General features: G+C 40.1%; 1 long non-coding RNA gene across 1 annotated transcript in view; it reads right to left on the reverse strand.

Moving 5' to 3' along the window:
• LOC141963812 (uncharacterized) overlaps nt 1–23,349 on the reverse strand; it is an 82,353-nt gene that overhangs the window by 55,126 nt on the left and 3,878 nt on the right. The window contains exons 2-4 of the long non-coding RNA XR_012634212.1: nt 22,525–22,626; nt 21,752–21,903; nt 20,319–20,405 (exon numbers count right to left, since the gene is read on the reverse strand). This is a non-coding gene — a long non-coding RNA (uncharacterized LOC141963812). The remainder of the gene's footprint in view (nt 1–20,318; nt 20,406–21,751; nt 21,904–22,524; nt 22,627–23,349) is intronic.

Raw genomic sequence — 23,349 nt, forward strand, 5'->3', positions numbered from 1 at the left:
CACATGAAAAAACAAAACACAATGCTGTACTAGTAAATATGCTAGAAGAAAGGAAGAAGGAAGAAATCATCACATTTTCTAATCCAAACACAGTAATTTATCTCTTAATTAAAAAATAAGCTATGTTGATACAGAGATTTAGGGCTGAATGGTATCTGCCCTCTATGCAAATGTGCTTGGGAAGAGATAACAGAGACTTTCCTCTCATCCTGTGGGCTCATGAAGGGAACAGAAAGATCTGGTTCAGCTGCCACCATTCTCTGCACCAGTGTCTGAAGGGCAGAGCTGACCTTGGGAACAATTCCCTCTAGCCCACTCCATTTCTGCCATGGGTACCACTGGTGAGAGTCTAAGTGACAGCAAATGTCACTGTAGCACCTCAAAAGTCCAACAGATGAATCATCTGACTACCCTTCACACCGCACAGAGACAATGCTTTGTCAGCATACGGGACATATCCTGAACTATATCCAGCCTCAGTGATCCAAATACCTTCTCCTACGCCATGCTGCCTCTTATGCTACTGAGCTGCCTCTCTTGTGGCCAAGCTTCACAAGGCAATCAGAGACAGAGGAGATGACATCATCTCACATGCAACATCTGGCAAAAAAGAAAGAAATGGTGAGATCCACCCTGAAAATCGCTGGTTTGCAATGTAGTTAATCTTACAGACCACAATGATCTCAAGAGTAAGCAATAGAAGAGCAGGTAAAGAAATAAATATATAACTTGGCAATTGTCACTCCTTTCCACATGTCCTCAGAACGAAGACACCACTAAAAGTGTAACCTGGGCCTCAAATTCTTGTGTTGCAAATGAGCATCTCTGCCAGCAAACCCAGGTTGCGACTTGCTGAAATTCCCAACTGACAAGGGCTTCAGCTGCTGACTCTTCTGAGCAGCTGATACATTCGCATATTGTATACAGGAAGATGACAGGCCTGGTACAAAGTTTACACTTGTAATCAGCTTCAGCAGCATCATTTCTGACTTTCCTTACAGCAAGCACAGGTTTCTGGGTCATGTCTCGAAGTGCAGTGATGCACAGGACATTCATTATCCTGTTTCAGATGTTTAAACACAGCTTAATACGCCACTTCATAATTACACTGTGGACTTACAGCATTATAACTGACGATAGCTTCAACTTAAAGAAACTATAAGAGGCTCTGAGATTGTATTTATTATTGAAGAAATACTCAAGACTAATAAACGTATCCTTAATAATAACATAGCAGCAAAAGTTAATGCATGAAAAATAACTATTATGAAAAGTATTATCAAAAATTTTAGGAATAACGTACATGTATAATGAATGAATTTTGCCCAGGGGTAATAGCTTGCATCTTGGCCTGATTTAGTATGGAGAAACTCTGCATTATAATGAAAGGCAGAATTATCACATAGTATAACTGCTAGCTTTATCACTGCTTGGTAGGATCCTAAAACTGTCATCAAAATGTTACAATTACACTCACTTAAATGATCTCTGTAATACAAAACTATGTGCATGTGGATTTATTGCCCTCAGAATAATGTGAACAACTTCACCATCACTGATTTGTAAAACTTTAATTATTCTGCTATAAAGATATACATCAAAATAAAACAAGCTGGCACTTTAAAAGAGGGTAGGCTTGTGGAAGAGACTTCACTAAATATGCTGTCTTGATTGTAAGTACGGATGAAATGACTTATTTGTCATTTGAAAGGTTTGAGTATTTCCTATTTAATTTCTCAGGTATTTTTGTAAATGACACTGGCTTAGGCTACTAAAGCATAAATGATTTTTCATTTCTTAGAACTAGATTTGGTTTGTTTTTTTAAATGCCACAGTAAGAAGTTAAATGTGACTTCCTTGCTTTGGGAAGAAGTTCAAGTTACACAGTGCAATCGCTCCCTGAGGAATGACTTAAGAGTATATCTCTCTTAGGGGAGTAACTCTGTCTGCACATACCCAAATCAAATGGAATAATAAAATGGAGTTGCTTTATAGACGGAATAAATGTATTGGGAGAATAAGTGAATGTTATGTACACACTGTTATACTTAAGTTTAGCGTAGACAATATATGCTCAGCACAAACCATTATCTCTCTAGCAAGGTTCTGCTACTATGTTAGAATTTTATTGCACATCACCAGTAGATCTGCTTTTCATCATCAAATACCATTTAATTGCATACAATGAGTCTTATTAATGCACAAAATAGTAATGTTTTAAACTATATTGGCCTATAATAGTTTACATAAAATATGAACAATGTTGTTCATCAAAACTTTATTCCTTATACTTCACACTTAAAAATACTATTTTATTAAATCTATTTGTCATAAAGAATAAATCTAATCTAGCCTTACCTTTAGAGAGACTTCAATGTAGCCTTTAAGGTCCTGATTCTTCAAGGATCCCTCTACCCTTTCACATTTAATTTTAAGGTCTTAGGTTTTTAAGATTTTTACACTTGTAATTCAGCAAACACAAACATTTGCAGATATGAAGACCAGAACAGAAATAATATCTCATATGTTAAGTGCCTTCTTCCATCTTGTGTCTTAACAAATTTATTTAATTTTGTAACATTGACAAACCTATAATGCAATACATATATAAAATGCTGGGAAACCGTGGAAGGAGGTGCATGTATGTGTATACAGTTTTCTTGTTTAGTACCACCAAAATAATAATCAAATAAAGATAACAGCTGACAGGGGAAATTTCACATTACCAACCTCAATAAAATCCTGGAGGAAAAGACAATCTGATAGAATATTACTAATTATTTCTTGGTTGTTATTAGAACATTGTGGAACCCTCAGATATATTTGCAGGGTACCTGATCCAGAGGCCACAAAGTTCTCTAATTTTTCCACCAACTTCAAAGGGTTCTCACCTCTCTGCCTTACTTTTATAAGACTAGGGCTACTGTGAATCCATGAATAGGTTGTAAACTACTCTTCAACTACATCCTAGTCCAAGTGGGATTTACTTAATATCCTCTAACAGGAAATATTTCAGCTCCAAAATGAACTCAGTTCTGTTGCAACTCATTAGAAATGCTATCCTTTCCCACAAAACGCTCCATTCTCTAAAATCCAACTACATTTCTCTTTAAAAAAGAGATAAAAGATAAGCATCTCTGCTGTATTCATCTCAGGCAAATTAGTTTCTTCAAAAACACATGAGTATATTGGGAGAAACACTTGGAAATGATTGCTGAAGAGGAAGGTTGCATGGGGTACATCTTCTAAGACATTGAAGAATGGAAGCAAATGGGAGTGAATGAACAAATTAATGATTAAGGAAGATTTTTTTTTTTTATTTATTCTGGAAGCTCTGTCCAGCTTGGCCTCCCAGGTTCAAGCAATCTTTCACTGTCAACATATGCCATGAGATTGATTCAATTAAGATTAGCGGCACTAGAGAAAAAAAGTGGCATGGTTTACTTTTGATTAGTATTGTCTTTCCTCCCATCTCACAGCGGCTGTGACCCCTACAACCAAGATAGTTTAAATATATTAGATGATGAAAGTAAGTCATTTGTCTAGTATGTATAAGCACAAGAGGAAACAAGCTTAATCACCACTTATATTTTAGATGCTTTTATATCTTTGTAAGGATTCTCCTTTTCATTTCATATATTGAATTTAATTTACTTGTGATTAACTCTTATTCGTATCTAAAATAGTGGCAATGGTACAGTGCTGGAAAAAAGGGGCAGGGTGCTGAATACAGTTTACTGCATGAAGTAGTGTAATTCCCAATATAATTACCTTTGAAGGTGGATTAGTTTCTATCCCTCCTGCATCTGAAGGGCTTTAAGAGTATATAAAGGACACTTAGTTCCCATATCACACATTAGCAGGTAGATTACATTAGAAAATTAACTAGATATTCAGGGTGTTCATCTCCCTGCTGTCACTAGCATGGCCTACATTTTCTGCTGGTACAAATGGGATAACTGTCTTGAAAACAATAGAACCAGACATACTTATGGTAGATGAGAATTTGACTGAAAGCCTGCGGATTTTTCCTTACATCAGAATGAAGAAGGAAGCTAATTCTCATATTATCCATTCTAGAGAAAAATGTTATGGCACTTTTTCTATTTTCACAGTCTCCTAGGACACAGAAAGATGAAATCACTTAAATCAGACAGGTATCCTAGGCTTCACAGTAACAGATAATAATAGGTAAAGGAACACCATTTACTAGTGTGGTTACATTTTTATCATTGTATAAAAAGGCTTTATTTGGTTCAACAGAATATACCATAAATTTAGTACACAGTGTACATATGTACAGTGCCTTTACATTTCTAGAGTTATGTCTAAATTAAAGATTAACTAATACATTTATTTTAATTAAAAATGAACAGAAAGAACAAAATCTCACCTCTAACTATGATAACACAAAAACTCTGCAGACCAATATTAACAAACGGGAGCTTTTAGGAACATTGTTTTGGCCAGCAAAGACCTGATTCCAACACAGCAGGGAAGTTTCTCCTGACTTTTGCCAAGATTTTCAATCATAGCTCAAAGATTTACTTAGTAAAAGGTACTTATTTGCTCTCCCAGTGTTCTATAGCAACATACATAAATCACAAGTTTTTTTCCTGACATACCTGGGGCAGGATCCTTGTCTGGATCCATGCCAAATAATACTGGTCGAGGGTTGATGGGTAAAGGACATGAACACAGCCTTTTATCTTTGCCCCAAATTCATATTCTAAACCAGTCTCAGCAGTGAGTGTAATGAAATCAGAAGTCTCAGTTCGGTCCCTAGTGGCATTAGTTCACATTATAAAATCATTACACATCATTTGACAATGTTGTGCACTGTTAGCATAGAGAAGAACTTGTTCTGTGTCTCTGGGGGGGGCGGTCCCCACAGAAAAGATCAGGTTTGTGTGTGATGAGGAGGTGCGGCGAGGAGTGCAGCTGGCTGGTTGATAATGAGCACTTTGATGTTTAGCGTTTTTAGTCCCTTAACACTCATCAAGACCAATATTTGTCAGAATACAAAGAGGGAAAAAAGTCAAATTGTTGTTTTCTAAAAGGGCAACTGAGTAACATTTACCTAGTACAAGTTTAAAGGGAAATTCAGATGTTGGAAAATACATGGAATCTATTAAAACACCTTTGTCTGTTGCTATTCAAAACATCTTTGACTATTGCTATGCTGGAACTTCAATGTAGAAATGAGGACGTTTTCCTATTCCTTTTCTTTTTTCCCTTTTAAAGGCAGATTTACAGCATAACATCTGATCTCATACGCTTGTCACCGTGATACTCTCCAAAGGCCCTGAAAGACAATGGATCCTTCCAAGTCAAGCAAAATAGCAAATGTTTGCGGACTTGGTGTCTAACTACACATCTGGGGGTATAGGAAAACACAGACAGAGCATGCCTCAGTTCACAGCCTCCCCAGTGGACAGCGGGCCGTTTGTAGCCCACTTACACATCTTGCAACCATGTATCTTTAATTACTAGGAAAGAATCCTGTCTTTAATTGTAGTTAAAGAAATAAGTCTCTTTGCAGGCCACAGAGCATGTTCTTTCTCAAGTGAGATGAGCTACAATCATAATTGGAATATAAAGAAGCAGGGACACATCACTAAGCAGTTAATTAGCTCTGCAGTTTTAGTTAAAAGCTATGTTGGCTTTTCAGTCATGGAAAAATCACCGTTCCCAAGAGCATGGCTGGAACACTCTGGACAGGTGTTAGAAAACCCAGTCCCCAGGGGTCACCTAGAGCACCATGACTGCAAAAACTAAGGATGGTGAAGTCAGTTAAAGCTGAGTGGGAGCCACCAATTATCTATAGCATGAGTACTTTATCATATTTTTGTTCCATGATGACTTAACTGATGCAAGTCAGGACCAGACAGTTATCCTAAGCCATTGCTCCTGTCCTGTGCCTCCCTGCCCCTCCAGAGGGATGAAATGGCTTCAGCAGATTGTCAGACAGGAGCCAAGGGTGGGGAAAGAGGAGAGGAGAGGAGAGAGAACAGCAGCCCTACTTGGACAGGTCTAATCACAGCAGAACCACTAGCTTACTAAGCTACATATTGTAACGATCTTGGCTCTGGCCTACTATAAGCATTACAGCAATTTAAGTGATTTACAGTAGACTGTAAGTCCTGTTGCCACATATGTTGACAGAAGACTTTGGGTTGGAAAGCATATATCTGGATATCAATGGTAGCATCAGCCTAGGTCCCACAAAAGCCATGGCTCAGGCTTTGAACACCCTTAACTTCTGGATTTGGAGGCATCTTTATTAAGCGAGTTGCATTTCCTTCTATGTCATCCAATCCTTGAGTTCTCATTTTATTTGGGTTTTTGCCTCATTTTCATTACTTCCTCTGAAACTAACATGCCACGGTTCACTTTCTTTTTCAAGACTAATGTTCTGATACAGACTTAGTACTCAAACAGCCTGGGTTTTAAATAAAGGACCACTTAACACTGATATGATAAAATCAGGAGACCTGAAAGTACTAGACATGCTTTAGGTAACTGTAAGCAGGTTCATCCACTGTTCACTTCAGTGTAAATATTTTCAAAATAAAATTAAGAAAACATATTAAAGAAATGATTGTTTCAAGCCTCTAAAAGTTTCTGCTTTAAATTGCCTCTCTGGCAGCTGTAGTCTGGGGGGGGAAACGGGTCCTGGAGATATCTGGCTTCATTCACCATTCACTCTTAAATGGTGTAACAGTTTTATGGCCTTTCCCTAATGATCACCCATTGTGTAGTGGATTGCCAATCAAGGATCACTTAATGACAAAACAGAATAATTTAACCCCTATTCAAATGACAATGCCCAGAATTGCCCACGTAAATGTCTTGACACAACAGAGTCGTACAGAAAGTTTTTCAGCTGAATGAGGTAAATAACATTTAACAAGCTATTATCCCATAGCTCTTCCTCTCCAGTTACAAAAGACTGACCTTTGAACTTTGAACTTTTTCTTTGACTGCTCGTGACCATTATACCATTTGTGTTAGTCATTTAAAACTGCAGGTGTAGCCACTTACAATACCTAATAAAATGTGTAGGCTTCAAGGGAGGACAAACTCGGGCTCATAGGAACAAAACTGCAAGAATTAGCAAGGGCATTTCAAAAGGATTAATGTCCCGTAATTCTCTTGCAGCAATGACAGGCCTGACAAAGTCCTTCCCTTTGCTTCCCGTGTCCCACTGTGGACAACTTCTGTCAATTCCCGCAGCCATGGCCGGAGCAGGGCACCTCTGGCCCTCCCTCACCTGGAGGCTGAGGCTGCCGCTCTGACGCCTTCCTCCCTGTGCTCTTGCCTGGGATTTTAGCGCTTCAGATACTCTCAACAACCATCTGGTTCTAAGGTTACTTTAAAAATGTCGCTTGTGTTGCTGCATCACACTGGTAGTCTTTAAAAAAAAGCCAACAAACAAACAAACAAAACAAGGCACTGCTGCATGTAAGTACCACCAAGAAAAAAGCCCACATATGTAGCATGCTCTGGCCAGAGAAAGTTAACAGTATCACTTCATTTCGATGACTGATCATAAGTTTATGAAAAAGATGAAACAAAGCAGTTGAGCATGATGACAAGAGACAGACGGGAATTGATGGGCAAGAGGTCTGTACATACCTGCTATTTTAGGTACTTCTTGGAACAGACTTAAGTAAGAGAGGAAGTATTTTCAAATCAGATACAACTCCTAAGGATCTGCAGTAGGCCAATGAGCATTTTAGGAGTCACACAGAAACTAAAATTAGTGAATGCATTGCTTTCTTTATGCCACAGCCTGAGGTTTATTGACCTGGCAGAGTGCACAAGGCTACTGTGCACCTCCTTGTTCCGTGTCTTTGAAGGTGAATGGAAAGGCAACTTCCATAGCATCAATAACACGTTACCCATGTCCAGGACAGCAAGGTAAGCACCTTACAGTTTCCCTGTGATCTTTACACTTTTTTTTTTTTTTTTAACTGAAACTGAAACTGATTAAAGGTAAGTGCCAAAAATAAGTAAAATGTTATTGTTATTTGAAATTTTTAAATAGTATCACTTCTGTCATTTTATTACTCTCGTGTTTACTTCCTAAACACATTCACAGGATTTGATTTCACCGGTTTTCATAGAAGGTGAATTTAAAAGGCAAATCAACGACTTATTGGAATCAGATTTTAAATTTGCATATTACTTATAAGACTCGCCTTACAAGAACAGGCACAATATCTTTTATTTGGACAGTCTGAAATAAGCCACCTACATTCCAGACCAAAATTTCAAAGTTATGATCAATACAGTGAGAAAAACATGCACGATGTATTTGACTAGTAATAAATTTAAAGAAATTTCAACAGTTGTAGACATACCGCAATAAACAAAAGAAGGTAAGTTGATCAAATGAATTGTTCACTTTGAATCATTCATGCAGCTCTATTTTAAATAATTGAAATAATGACTTTATTACTGTTTCAAGTTGAAACTGCTTTTCATGTGAAAATAATATCTAATAATGTAATAACATTTCAGATAATTAGTATGTAACAAGAGCTAATCTAATGTAAAAAACCCAACCACATTATAAAATAGGTGAATAAAAATTATTATGAATGGCCACTGAACATCACCAACCTCAAGGGGAATTTGGGAATTCTAAACCTATACTGTTTTAAAAAAAAAAAAGTCGCCATCTTTTCTAATGATGCCTCACAAAAGCAGACTGCGCCCTGACCCCATCAGAAAGGGCACACAGATCTGCTCTGTTGAGTAGCTACTGTAGTCACCTGTACATAAGTATTATGAAAAAAACAAGGCTTTATAGCTAATAACCAACCAGATAAGCCCTGAAGACCTGCTCGTGGAAACCCAAGCCAGAACCGGAGATGGAGCTTCTGTCTTGGTACCTAAATACTCAGTAATTAAAATTAAACCACATCTCTGTAATATCAGAATGGATGGCCCACGGATCCAAATGGGGATCAACACACCTGTCCTTTTTAGTCAGTACTTTAAATAAAGGACTAATCAGGAGTGCCAAAAAGTCTGAATTCGCAGCAGGTTATCTTTGGTCTTTGTAATGAAAAAGAGACACAAATCCACTTTCATGATAAACATGTTTCTGGCAAGTTCAGTAGAGGTGATAAAGGACAAAGGAAAAATACATTCTTTTTCCTGAGGAGAAACTGGATGTGTGTTTTTTATCAGGTATGTCACTGCATCTGTGCTTCCTCTGCAAGGAGGAAGTATTACAACACTAGAGCTACCAGGGCAGCTGGGCCAGACACAGCTCCCATGCAGAACCTCCCAGCTGCAATACAGTTAGCAAATCTGGACCTTACTAATGTACCACACACTTTGATTAAGAGAAAAAAAAGCTACAATGCAATTGCAGTGTTGACTGATTCAAGACCAGGCATTTCCCACAGTTTTTGGTGTAAATGTATCCATCTCCAGCAAGGAATAGAATCCCACTGCCGCTGTTTTCTTCCCATTCATTAGCTTTCTTGAGCTTAACATAAAACACACGCATGCAATGTACCAGAAATAATTCTATACCTCACAGAATAGGTTGAATAGTTCAAATAATCGCCTACAGTGTCCCTGACATGACTAGTAGAGAACTGAGATGGACAAAGAAAGTTTTTAAAGAAATCCACACTTATTCTGTATGGGTACATCACTCCAGTTGTCAGGTTTCACTGGACACATCAATATACATGGCATGTACATTGAAATATTTTCTTTTAGGCAAAAGAATCAAAAGAAATTTAGGGAATCCTCGGCTTCACTATGAGGCATGCACAAGTTATTTCTTCTATTAGGGCTCTCTCTGTTTCCCTGGAATCCCCCGTTATGGGCTACTTAAACCATCTGGTGTCAACCGCAGCCACTGCCCGTGAAGGCCCATGGTGTGATGCTCCAGCTTACTGCAGGCTGAAGACACTTACTGTCACGTACGGATCTGACATGGTCTTATCTCGGGCCTTTTGCTGTTGATATATGTCACCAGTTCAAGACTTATTATAGCCCCCAACCCCTCTAAATTTACAGGCACGTTTTAATTAATGGGGGAAAAACGTGTTTCGCTCCTTCAAGCAGCGCCTGGATTTCAGGCATTTGTTATCTCCGGTGTGAAATTTGGGCTGACAAGGATCCACGCTTGCCGCGCCGGCGGCCGGGCGGGGCCGGGAGGCGGGGAGCGGCCGCGGAGAGGCGCGGAAGCCGGCAAGGGCAGGGAACGGCAGGGAACGGCAGGGAACGGCAGGGAACGGCAGGGAACGGCAGGGAACGGCAGGGAACGGCAGGCTGTGCCGCGCCGCTGCCTAACGAGGGCCCTGCTTAAACAAGTGTGCAGAGCACATCTGCCAGAGCTCTGGGAGCCGGGTCTGTGTGACCAATTCAGCGTCTGAGAGTTAAATTAATGGTAAAGAGTTTAATTGTGAGTAAACAATAGCACATTAAGGAGCAGTAAACACAGCAGTAGGGACTAAAAGGCTGAGTATTCAATCACAGATGTGGCTGCTTCGGCGCTTTCGGTAACGATCTCCCCAGCCCGTACCGTACCGCTGCGCTTTCGGCACCGTCACTGCTTTAACCGCGCCGCTTCCTCTCCCGGCCCAGCCCCTGCCACCGCGCGGCCCAGGGCCGGCCCGCGGTGCGCGCCCGCGGACGGCCGCCCGCCCCCGAGCCCACGGGCCTAGAGAGGGCCAGGGACCGAAGCGGCGGCTCCCGGAATTTGATGGGACCGCACCAAGAGCTTGCTAAACGCCTGTATTGGTTTTTTAAATAATGACATGCTTCTTTCTTTAAAATTATTGACTGACTGTGTGCGGCACGCACCCACAAGCACGTAGATCCGGGTAGCCTGGTACCGACAATTCGGGAAACAAGGGCTCGAGAGACATGAATATTTAGCCAGTTCTGACCGCCCTTGAGCGAACTGCCTCAACTTTCGGGAGGTAAATCCGAGGGAGCCAGAGCAGCTGCTGCCATGACCACCGTGCCTTAGTCTCCTCCTTCACAAAATGGGAAGAGTTCTGATTCATGCGAGCAGGAGGCTGTGGGGATTATCTGCAGATCCTGTGAAATGGCAAAACACACACACCAGCTGAATAAAGTATATGAGGGGAGATACCGAATTCTTGTTCATCATTTTATTTCTTCGTTTTCCCTTTACCCCCATTCTCATTGCTTATTGATTTTTGTTTCCAGCTGACATACAAGCGACAGCCCATATTAAGACAACAGCAGCTGAAGCATCAGTAAAGTCAACATCACTATATACCATTAAGAAATCTGCGATTTGAGGGTGCACATTTACCCTTCTGAGAAATGTCTCAGAAAAATGCAACCATGCCTGAGGGGGGAACTAGCACTAGGTGGGTGGGCTTCAAAAAATGCTTCTCTGCATGATGTCCAGTAGGAGAATCCCTTTCAAAACCAGCGAAATGGATGAGCTGTCATCGACCCACTTCATACCCCGCTTTGCAGGACACTCGTAAAACGGGCAAAGGACAGTTCTTGTTTGTTCAACACAAGATAAAAATGCACGAAAGCTGATTGACATGAAGAAGTGCTGTAAGCTAAACACGCGCTTACCTGGAAGCACTGATCTACTAGAGCAACTCAGTCGTGTGTATCCTCTAGTTGCTGAAAGACTAACCACCACTTTAAAACAATTGAAATCCCTATATATTGTGAGTATAAGCTTTTAATTAATTTGCCATATTACGTGTATCAACAGCTAGACAGAAATGGAGCTTAACAGCTCTTCAATCTCATTTTGAAGCCAACACAAATATTTCTTCATTTCACCCTTCTTTTGACTCACTATATAAGTAGAAGCAAAAGGGCCCAAACCACTGCTGGTATTAACGTCACAAGAAGTGCAACCTTGGTTTAAATCACTGGCACTGACTCTCCTTATGCCAGCAATGAACTGGGATCCCTGTGTTCATTTGTGGCACTCTGCAATTAAAAAATTTGATGTAAGAATAATTATGAATGAACTCATGAGACTCTTGCATGAAATGACACAGGCAACAGGCTTGTACGGTCCAAGGCTGCGTTTTGATTGCCAGGCTCCCATTAAGGGAAATGAACTGTGCTCTCTCACGGAACCTACACGCACTGTGCAAACCCTGCACAAAGGTTCCCACCGAGCTGCTCCCCCTTCTCCTGAACCCACAATGGAACAGGGGCCTCTGCTCCCTATGGGCAGCAGCTCCCTCCCACAACACAAGTCATGGAGGGTGCCAGGCTCCAGCAGGGCTTATCCCTCTCCACGAGTAGGACACTCTCACTGATGCTACTAGCACTGCAATCGAACAGACAATTAAAAACCAAACAGAAAGCAAGAACAAACCACACGGACACACCACCCCCCCCCCCCCCCAAAAAAAAAAAAAAAAAAAGGAGGGGAAGAAAAAAAATTAACACGGAAAACGTGAGCCATAAAGGACTTCCCTGCTTATTCTGTCACTCTGCCCTGGCTTTTCTGTTGAAATTGTCACCAACCAGGGTTTTGTGCTGGTGAACACAGGCACCACCTACTTTCACTTAGCCTTTACATTAGCATTATACAAACAGGGCTCTTAGCCCAGGCTTGATGTGAATGCGTAAACGAGGAATTCCCTCTGTCTTTTGCCATTCAGCCCCATACAAGTATTAATAAGGCAAATCTCCAAAATCCAGTCGCTCAAACCTGAGGAATGGTTCCAGAAAGGCATAAATCTTCAGCAAAGACTCAAGTGAAAAGAGGGACAACCTTCAGGAGACAGCCGGTCCATACTTGTATTCTCCAGTTTATTTAGTCTTCCTCTGATTATTTCATTAGCTCTTCACTTTTTAATGCGTGTAATCCCACAACTCCCCAAGCATACACACTATACAGCCTGTCCCCAGAAATTATCTCCCTCTGCCTTTTATAAAAGCTCTCTCACAAACAAACAGACTGCTCCACGCTACACACACATATCCATCTAACTAACACAATTTGCCAATTTGCCAAAGGGCAAAAAACTAAGCTCCCTTTATTTGCCTTGCTGCTGAGTGATCTCAGCCCCAGTGACTAAGAGTCAAGCAGCGAGCTGTGGGGAGATGCCATGCTGCAGCTAAACTCACCTCAGCTGCAAGCAGTGGAGCTGCCATCTTGCTAATCAGCTTTAATTTAGCTGTCTCACAGCTTCATAAGTAAATAAAGACTTACTTAGTGTCAGAAATATCAGTATTTAACCGTAGAGTTTTAAAAGTATGGTAATTAAAAGAGTGCCACAAGTCACAGCTCTGTGCAATCCTAACAGATTGTAGGGTTTGCCTTTTTGAACCTCTCAGCACGTTTAGAAACTTGAGTAAAACAACAAAAGGTGTTAATAGCTTTAAGGGGAGCACCATGCTGATAGATTACCCATTATGGTTATCCACTCACAGCGAAATGGCAAATAGGTTTGATCAATTCGATTTTAATGTAAAGTGGAACTTGAAAAAACCAGCAGTGAGCAAAGAGAAGACCTTTTGTTGCTAATGTGTCTGAAAAAAGCACTTAATTGAGGTCATAATAATATTAGCAGTTATCACCATCAATAATTCAGCCTTATTTATTACTACATGGTAAAGTTCTGTCAAACAGGAATCGTTCAGCCTTTGTTATACATGTTAACATGAAGCTAGCTGTTGGGTGATTGGTATATATTTCACCAGCTGCTCAAAACTGCGGGATAGCAAGGACTAATGATACTCTTTCTTGGTCCTTGCATTACACAATAGTTAATTTGCTGTATGCAGAAATATACGTTGCAAATATAATAGTCCCACATAAAGTATGCGTAATAAAAAAAGCATTATATCTGAAACAGTGACTGACTAATCTTGCCTGAGCTATCTGTCATGAGGAAAACAATTTCAATTCCTGCATGATTTAGTACTCTTACAGCAGAAGAAACATCAATTCTGCCTCTTCACACAGTTCTAGTCACCTGTGATTAGTTATCTTTAAAAAATCTAAACGAACGTATAATTGTACAATTATAGATGCTAACTCCAGTGTTAGAATTTAAAATGTATTAGTCTCGTAAAATGCCTCATTAATCTCTGGGTCTTAAAGGACATACTTGTCCGGTAATGAGCCAAATGCAGGAAATATGTGTGTGATGGTGGATGGGGGAATTTTAACTCGTAAGTATTTATATCTTTTTAACCTTCGAATAAATTTATTCCTAAAAAATCCTACCCAAACACAAAGAAGTTGTCGGTGACAAAGTCAGTTGTAGTTCTCTGGTCATTAACTATGGAAATAAGCTGTTTTGAAGAGATTAGTTTTTCCTTGTACACGATATTCATGGATTTATAACTGCTATATAATTACTGACTGGAACTGCAACCAGAAAGGTTGGGCAGGAATATTGATCTCTCCCTGCCTGCTAATGACCGTTTCTTCCCTCCACCGATGGCAGGAAGCCTTCTATTAGGATTTTACCACCTTCCTTAAGGAAAAAAAAAAAAAAAAAAAGAAAAAGAAAAGAAAAGAAAGATCATAGGGGCACCTGTGAAAAACAAAGCTTATCCCACTTAGAGACTGCCGGGCGGTAGCATCAGCCGCTGCAGCCTTTGGCGCCGAGGGTTAGGGAAGCCCAAACCTGGGGGTGGAGCGAGTACCAGGGCTCGGAGGGCAGCAGCGAGTATGCGCAGGCGGAGGTGATGGATGCAATCCCTAAACGGGGGGGGAGCCGGCAGCCCCTCGGAGAGCTAATCCACTTGGCAGCAGTGAGATGGCTCCTTGAAGGAGCTAAAGTAGACTGACACAATGGCCTGCGAGGCATTAAAATGTAGGAATTAAAAACTGTTAAATTGCACAGAGGGATTCTTAACCTCAGCCCTTTGGCAACACAGTGATGTTTCTTGCCTTTTCTTCTCTCTCGCCCCTTCTTGAAAGTGCCATACACAGTAGATTTATTTTTTTGCCAGATGCCTTACTGGTCAGACCTCACTAATTCTGGGTGCCAGTTCCTTGCCGTACACAAACCTTGTTAATGACGGCTATAAAGCGTTTGAACGACTGCCTCAAAAAATAATCTCGCCTTCTGCTCCTTGCCGTGCTGCCCCGCTCCCCTCCCGCCTGCCCTATTCAATAGCCATGCTGGCCGTATCACTCAAAAGCACATCTGGATTCATAGATTTGAACCTTTTGATCCTGCAAATGTAACAGCTCCAGACAAGCCTTCCTTTGCAATTGGGGCTGTGCAGATTCCCCACTAAATTTGAATGAGAAAGGTGAGGCTCTGTGTTGTTTAAATGGACAAGCAAATGTTCAAAACGATTTTAAACTGTGGACCATTATTGTTTGCCCTGGAGCTTAAGTAGATGTGGGTTGTTTTTTTTTTTTTCTTTTTCTTTCCCTGAAACACAAGTTATCCTCAGGCTCAACAAACTGACATGCGGTTCATGACAATAATAGGGTATCACTCAACCAGTTTGTAGAGAGCTGCCAAAATAGACTCTTCTTCCCTAGCTGGTGGGTTGGTTTGAGGTTTTTGTTGTTTTTAAACAGCGTGACATTTTAAAAGTTATTAGAGCATTAATGCTGCTTTTTAATGAATAAAGCTTTATAAAACTACTGATATAGAATTAACATAAGTTTACCTCTGAATGCAAGTCTCTCTTTTTTTCTATTTTACTATCCATTACTTCATTAAATCAACACTGAAAAAGACTAGCCTTGCCAAATTTCTCACTGCACATTCAACTGTTTGCCCATGACAGTATTTGAATGTGCTTATTATTTCTAGTAAAGCCCTTATCATTTTCACTGTGAAATTTAAATCACCCTGATCCAACTCTTCTTAGCTAAAGTCAGCTTTATCAACCACAAGAGATGTGGGATTTTAAAAAGATCTGAGTAAATTCACATTGTTTGGATAAACTCATTCAGGGGGTTCAGCAAACGAAAGCTGAAATAGATATGTATTCCAAGGAGGTTATGGACTGCTCAAAACCAAAGAAGTTAAAGCATAATTAAAAAAAAAAAAAAAGTTATTAGTATCTGTATCTTTTTAATGAGGGCATTCACAGCCCAGGTTTTAAATTGGTATTTCTATGCCTCCACAGTAATCTAGGTGAAAAGTAAAAAAAAAAAAAAACCATTAAACTGTTTACACAAAAATATTTTTTTTCTCTACAATCCACTCTGCTGTATTATCCGGTCAGTGTTGTGCTATCAAAAATGTTAAGGCCTGCATTTATGCATTATCCCACAATTTAAGTAACTGTGTATCATGTATATTTAAAACCATCTCTCTGTAGTTTTAATTATCTCAGTCTGCAGGGACAAAACGCAGCTCCCATGCCTGAGACCGAAATGAAAGTGCTGCACGCTGACAGCTAAGATGTCTGTCCTAGCTTGTTGAGATTTCCTGTAAAATTTGCATTGAAAAGGCAGCTTTAAATATACTTAAAATAAAAAGAGCATTTGCATCTAATTTGCTACACTTGCAGTATTAAAGTTTTATCTGAATAAAGACATGTCAAATGGATTTATATAGTTAAGCTGATAGCTTTTAAAGTCAACACAGTAACATCAGCTAAATTCAACAAAGTAATGGCAGCAGCTAATGGCATTTATTAGTTTATCATCATTTACTTAAAAACCATAACACAGATCATTTTATTTTCACATTACTGTTTGTGATTCTTTGACTCAGTTTGTATTGATTCCACAAATTATGGCAGAAACTGACATTTATCTAACAGAGTTTTCCAAGCTATAAATGTTGGCTTTAGTGGGAAGCAATTGAACACTTGCCACACAATGGTGGAGCCATGCTAGAAACAACCATCTTCAAATAAACACATTTGGCAACCATTTTAAAATACGATTGTTGCTTGTCTGATAATGACAGAAGGGTTTTTGTTACTGATAAGGCTCTTATTACAAACCACTGCCTATGTAATCTACAGCTTGATCACACAAAGTGCTAAGCACATTCACATCCAGCAAAGCACTGGAGCATTAAGCTTTGTTTTAAAGATATGCATAATAGCAAGCAAGTCTTTTTTACACTACTCCTCTTCTGCAGATGTCAAAGAACCTCACAAAAGAGATCATTGCTCTTTACACAGAAGGAAACTGAGGCTGAGAGAATCCAAATCACACCTAGTGCTGCAGTGAGACTTGATGTTGAGAGTCACAATTTAGTGTTCCGCATATGTTTCGGTGCCACCTCATGCTCCTGTTGACTTCAAAGTTTCATCATCACTTGCCCAGACTTCAGTGGAGCTACTTGCCAAAAGCACATGCTTATGATATAGATTGTTGAAGTGACCTGAATGTTACTGAACAGTCTTTTGACTGTAAATCCATGGTAAAAAAGCAGGGTTTATGAATTATAATCTCAATTAAGCTATATCTTAGTGTTTTCCTCTCTTTTTAATAATAATTACTGAGGCCTAAAAATTTACCAGGAAATACTAAGCAATATTTTATTGTCACCATAAAAACTAAGCACCCATACAGTTTGATCTGTAAATATTTTGGGTGCAGACACCTACATGTCATCAGTCAGTTTTACAACTGCATTTGAAAGCAACATAAAAAGTTTCCAATCTACTCTCCTCCTCAGTGACATCTATGCTTCTTCTTCAGTGGAAGAAAAAAAAAACCACAACTGAATTGGGGATAGGGGATAGGGTTTATTTTCAGAACGATGCATGGAGGTCAACATTTGTGCTAAAGGGAGGCCCAAGCCTAATTCCCCATGTCATATCCTAAACCTTTAATTCCAAAAAGATCACCAGCTTCTCTCTTTTTTTTTTTTTTTCTTTTTTTTTGGTAGCAAGGCCATATTCCCAAGAAAAGTGACAATTACAAGTCACATTTGGCAAGAACTTGAAATGATCATGCTTTGTTCATGCCATTTATTATAATTCTCCCATACCAATGGGCTTTGTTCTACTGTGTCCTCACCCTGAACTCTGGCTTCTATTTCAGCACACATTTGTAATTCCCTATCCTTGAGCTGAAAAGCACAAACCTCTGGCTCACCAGAACAGCCTGAGACAGCTGGAGCGATGGATCCTGACACATACCCATCCTTCTTAAATCGCCATCTCACAGCTGGCCAACTTTCCTATGTGTAAGTGCTGGATTGGGCAAGAAGGAGCAAGAAAGAACTAAAAATTGAACTGACCTTCACTTGGAGCCCCAATCTGACCTCATTCAATTCAATAGGAATTCTGTTCATATTTTAACAGCAGCTGCATTATTTATTTTGTTGAAGATTGCTAATGAAAAGCTACTGCAAAAATTTATTTGGGGAAAAAAAAAAGTTGCGTAAAAACGTTAGGTCTTTTGCTATCTAGGCTCTCTTCCTTCAGCTCAAGGAACACAGTTGTAACCTACTAAAAATGCATACCATATTGTGCAGCTATTTTGGTCATGCTGGACAGAATAAGAATCCTGAAATTTTCCATTGTGTCACAGAGACAAGATGCTGGAGGGGAGACAGTGCCTCTAGCAAGACTCATCCAGTGGAGAATATGGCACAAGTGTTCTGAAAAAAAAGCCCAGAACCAGGTAGCTACAGCACTACAAAGAGCACTAATGTTTAAGAAGTAGGACAGCTTAAAAGAGGAGAGATAGTTATATCCAAAGTCAGGGAGAAAAAAAGCAACCTCTTGGTTTTCATCCAAATGCAAATAGAAAGCCAATCCAGCTGCTGAAGAACTGGTTCCTGCCAGCTCCACCTGAGAAACAGGGCATTTTTCATAGTAGTAGTTAGAGCCTCCATATGGCTTTGAGGTACAGCCCTTAAGCAGTTTAATTTGACCTGAAAACCCCAGGGCATGGGAGAAGTTTCCCATCCCTGATCACAGACTTGGGCTGGAGGAACTGTTCTAAGGACTAATCCCTCTAGAGTAACATGAAGCGGAGCAACCTCACCAAGTTCACATCCTTTCAGTTGCATCTCACTATGTTATGCTGAGTTTTCCTTTTTATTTTAAACTTATACTTCAAACAGCTCATTCCTAACTTGTGCTAGTAATGGCCGTTCTCCACTTTCATGCTCCCCCACTGAGGCCCTTCCTACCCCACATAGGAATGAAACAACAGCACCCCAGCTGGTGTCTATACTGTAGCAGGCATGATAATGTCAACCAGATATAGGGCCACATCCTCAACCGATGCAAATTATCCTAATGTCATTTACTTCAGTGGAGCTCTTGGTGTTTTCTATCAGATAAGGATGTGGACTTTAGCATTAATCGTGTGCAGAGCAAAAACCCACCATTTCAAGCTTCATTATGAAACAAGTGCTACATTAGCACTGAGCATGGAAAATCTCAGAATTTCCCTTTAATGATCTTGAAGATTATGTGCAGCAGGAAGGAAGAAGTGGAAAATCTGTCATAAATTTCACTGAATATTTTTAATAGCTGAAAGCTAGGCGTTCTTTAACACTCCTGCCTGAAAAAAAAATACAGACTATTCATTAACTAGGAAGCAGGGGAATTGGTTTGTCATTATACTATGCCTGTAAGACAGAGCACAATAGAAAGACAAAGTTCTCAGGCCTAGAGACAGCATAGGCTAGGAAAAAAGTAGATGGGCAAGCACAGCCATATTAAAATATAGTATGTATAAATATGGAAATTACTCTGAAAAATCTCAGGATGCACTTATTAAGTATTGGCTGTTGCAGCCTGTTCTTTTCTCATCCTTGGCAGCTCTTTTAGTCACTACACATCATCTGACGGCAGTAGGAAATACCTGTGATGGTGACTTGCTTTTCAGTATCTCTAGTGACAGCTGGAGACAGCTTACATGAGTGGAGTCTGCAGTGGACTCCCCCCACTCCCTGATCATGTGTAGTAGGTGCACAGAACACCATAATTCTGAGAAGGCATCAGAGCACTGCTGCTTGAATTGACAGTTATGGCTTTAACTCTACAATGAAAGAAAACGTTCCTCAAATCATCCTTAACCCCGTTTTCCAAGCCCTGGTCTATACTCATGCACTACTCCTGTTTGCTCTAGTACATGTGCATCTCCCAGGACACCTGAGGTTGGCTTAGGCTTGAAGAAAGACCTCTAACACTGTCCTGACCTCCAAGCAAGAAGTGGAATTCCATTTTCTCTCAAAGCAGCCAAGGAGATGGAAGATGTTGCAGCTTTGCACACTGTCTCTGCATGCTCTTATGAGTTTAATCCATACTGACACAAAACCTTGAGAAGTGTCCATGTCATGAGAATAATGCTTGACAGGAGGATATAAAGACCTAGTCAAGAAGGTTGTATTTGTGACAGTGTTTCTAAAAGGAGATCAACTTACTTCCTTAGATGCAAAGGTTGTGTGAAGCAAAAGCACCTTCTCTCTTTCACAGGAGCTGGAAGTCTGCTCTGAATTATATGTTATTTGCTAAAAAAGAAACAAATAAAAAATACTATGAATACATGTCTTCTGTGGGAAAGGAATTAATTCAGTATGTAGTGCTGTATTTCACTGGTGCTTTTAACAGAATGAATACCCTGGAAAGCTTCATTTGGAAAAGGGAACTGAAAAGTACTGCAGCCTTTATAAAAATTATCAGCTCACTCTGCATTGGGTGATGGTTAGAGGAGTTTTTTGTTTGGCTAAATTTCATTACACTCCCAAATTGTGCTGCCACACATAATTTCACTTGCACTTGTCTACAAAAAAAATCTTTGTATCTCTATTTCAACAAAATTATACCCACTTCGTATCCTTACCCTGCAGAAATCTTTGAATATAGGGAAAACAGTCCATTTTTCTTTCCTCCCCTTACTTCCTTGTTAATGACAAGTTTGCCCTCTTTTTGGAGTCAAACTTTTGCCAAACAAAAAAACCAACAACAAAACCTTTGTAAGAATTAAAAGAATGAATATGCAAACTTCACAACCCAAACAGCCAAATAGGAAGAATAACAATAGAATTGTAATTGAAACATTACCATTCACTTTATGGACTGATTGCATACTCCCCTTCCCCTCTCCCTTCTGAACCAGTCTTTCATTCAGGGTTGGAGGGAGCCACAGAAATCTCTTGGTCTCAACTGCTAACCAGTAAGGCCCAAAATTTACAAAGGAAGTCAGTGCTGTCAGTGCATGGCTCGTGAGCTCACATGTATGTGTTTACTGAAGGATGGTTCCCACACAGCCATTACATTGCATTTTTGAATACCAAAGATTCAGGTCTTGAGAAACTGTTTCACGTGCTTATCACCAAATAATGTGCCAAGCTGAAAAAACTATCTTCACTGATCTGCTAATCAGTCCTTCCTACTATGGTCTACTCTATTGTCTACATTTGAGATAATGAATATTAAAATTGCACAATTCATCCCACAGGGTGTTTTTCAAATTATACAGAGCACAATAGAATCCCTTTTCTTGCTGTTGAAATTCCGCCTTCTTTAGGGTGGAAACACAGGAGATATGGATGAGTGGAACATAACACTGTGCAGCGAAGAGGGGAGGAGAAATCCATGAGAAATATAGCAGGGCAAACCTTTAATCTTACAGAAAAATGAAAAGGTCGTTGGATCTTTGCAGCCTAATTTGATATCATCAGCCACTGCACACAAAATCAAACATGTCCGGGTGTAAAGTGCAGCTGGCCAGATGCATGCAAACAGTGACAAGATCAGCATGCAAGTTACTGAGGCTCGCACATATAGTTTGATATATGTGCAAGACAGAAGGAGCTATCATATAACTGTATGAAGAGAATGAGTACATACTTACATGTTTAGGTCCAAAAGACAATCCTTCCCCTAAACTAGAGAATACAGCTCCGGAGAGGTGAAAGCCAGCGTCAGCCTGGCTGGGTGCTGACCAGATATCCAGTGCGTCTGGGAATTTCTTACTTGGTATTTAGATCCCAAAACATCCGTTCTCTGGAAACCAGAGAATGACACAGGGTTTCACTGTAGTTTTGTCTGATAATAAACTTATTTCCGTTTATTAAATAGCAATTCTTTAGAATGGCAAAAATTCACAAAGACAGTAAATTTGAACAGAACTTTTGAAAGCGATCCAAAATGGCAAAATTCCTAGTGAGTTTGGTGAGAGAAGAGGTCCACACTGAAGATGTGTTTTCAAAGGTTTTAAAAACTTTACCTCAATAAACTTTCAACTCCAGAATCAAACAGAAAATTTTTTCCAAGAGCCAATCCTGAACTGCTCATACATTTATAATGAGACAGGCAGAATATCTAGCTCACACTTCCATGACCTGTTCAGAACAGAAGAGAACCTCCAGCATTTCATCTAATAACCAGAAACAGAGGCTGTTGCCACTGGGGCAGGCATGGAGGGTGGACATGTCTGTACCCTGCAACTTCAGTGGTAGCTCAGCTCCCCCTTAACTCCCATCCAGAACTTCTCTGCACATTGCAAGATCAGGCTTTTTAAAAGAAATGAGAAAATACAGTGTATCATGTTAACTTCCCTCCTTCTTTAAGATATACTGTACAGGTCATAACTTATCCTTTTTAATAAAAAAGAAATAAATTTACCTTCTGAGTGTCATTTCTGACCACTGTTGCACCTTTGCTAAAGCCACAGGGCTTCACAGTAGACAGCCTGATGGAATTCCAGTTCACAGCTTAATTTTCCTCCTGATAAAAGAGACAAAAAGTTCCTTTCAGTAAAAATAAAATTTAATACAGTCCGCAAATTTGATATATTATAACCTCCGACCTCAGCTTAATTGTTCACAAAGGGCTAACGGTACCACTGGCAAGTAAATGACTTCTACAGAGTGTTGCAACTCTGATAGCTCAAGAGAAGGGGAGCAGCAGTCTGACAGATAATCAAAATTTTTAATGTGAACCATAGTGAGAGAGGTTATTCAGAGCACACCCAGACTATAGGAGCCTTCCACAGCTGCCATGGTAGCTCCTTAGGATGAGAAATGCTTAAACATCATCCTCACTCAACTTCGTTAAGTGTTGCTGCTGTTAGTTACCAACCAATACAGAGTCTGACACTTTACAGCAACAGACAGCAATGATCTGGGATCTACAGAGACAGAAACATGGTACTTAAATTTCTTTGAGGCCAAACCTGACCCCAGTTCTGTGGCCCTCAAGAGCTTTTCGTAGACTTTGACAAAGAACCAAGGGAAAGAGTATGAAGACAAAAAGAGTCATGCTAAAATATCCACCACTGGCCCATGGTGGCTGACTGCAAAGGCTGCTGCAGCGAGCAGGATTTTAGTGAGGCAGCTGGATCTGCCACTCCTCACACAGGTTGGCAAAGGGCCATAGAGGGCAGGGCAAAGGGAGGATGAAAGAGAGGCAAGGGGACAGAAGTTGTGTTTGTCCTGGCTGTTTTCGTTT

Source organism: Athene noctua, chromosome 9, assembly GCF_965140245.1.
Source record: "Athene noctua chromosome 9, bAthNoc1.hap1.1, whole genome shotgun sequence".
NCBI classification, from domain to species: domain Eukaryota; kingdom Metazoa; phylum Chordata; class Aves; order Strigiformes; family Strigidae; genus Athene; species Athene noctua.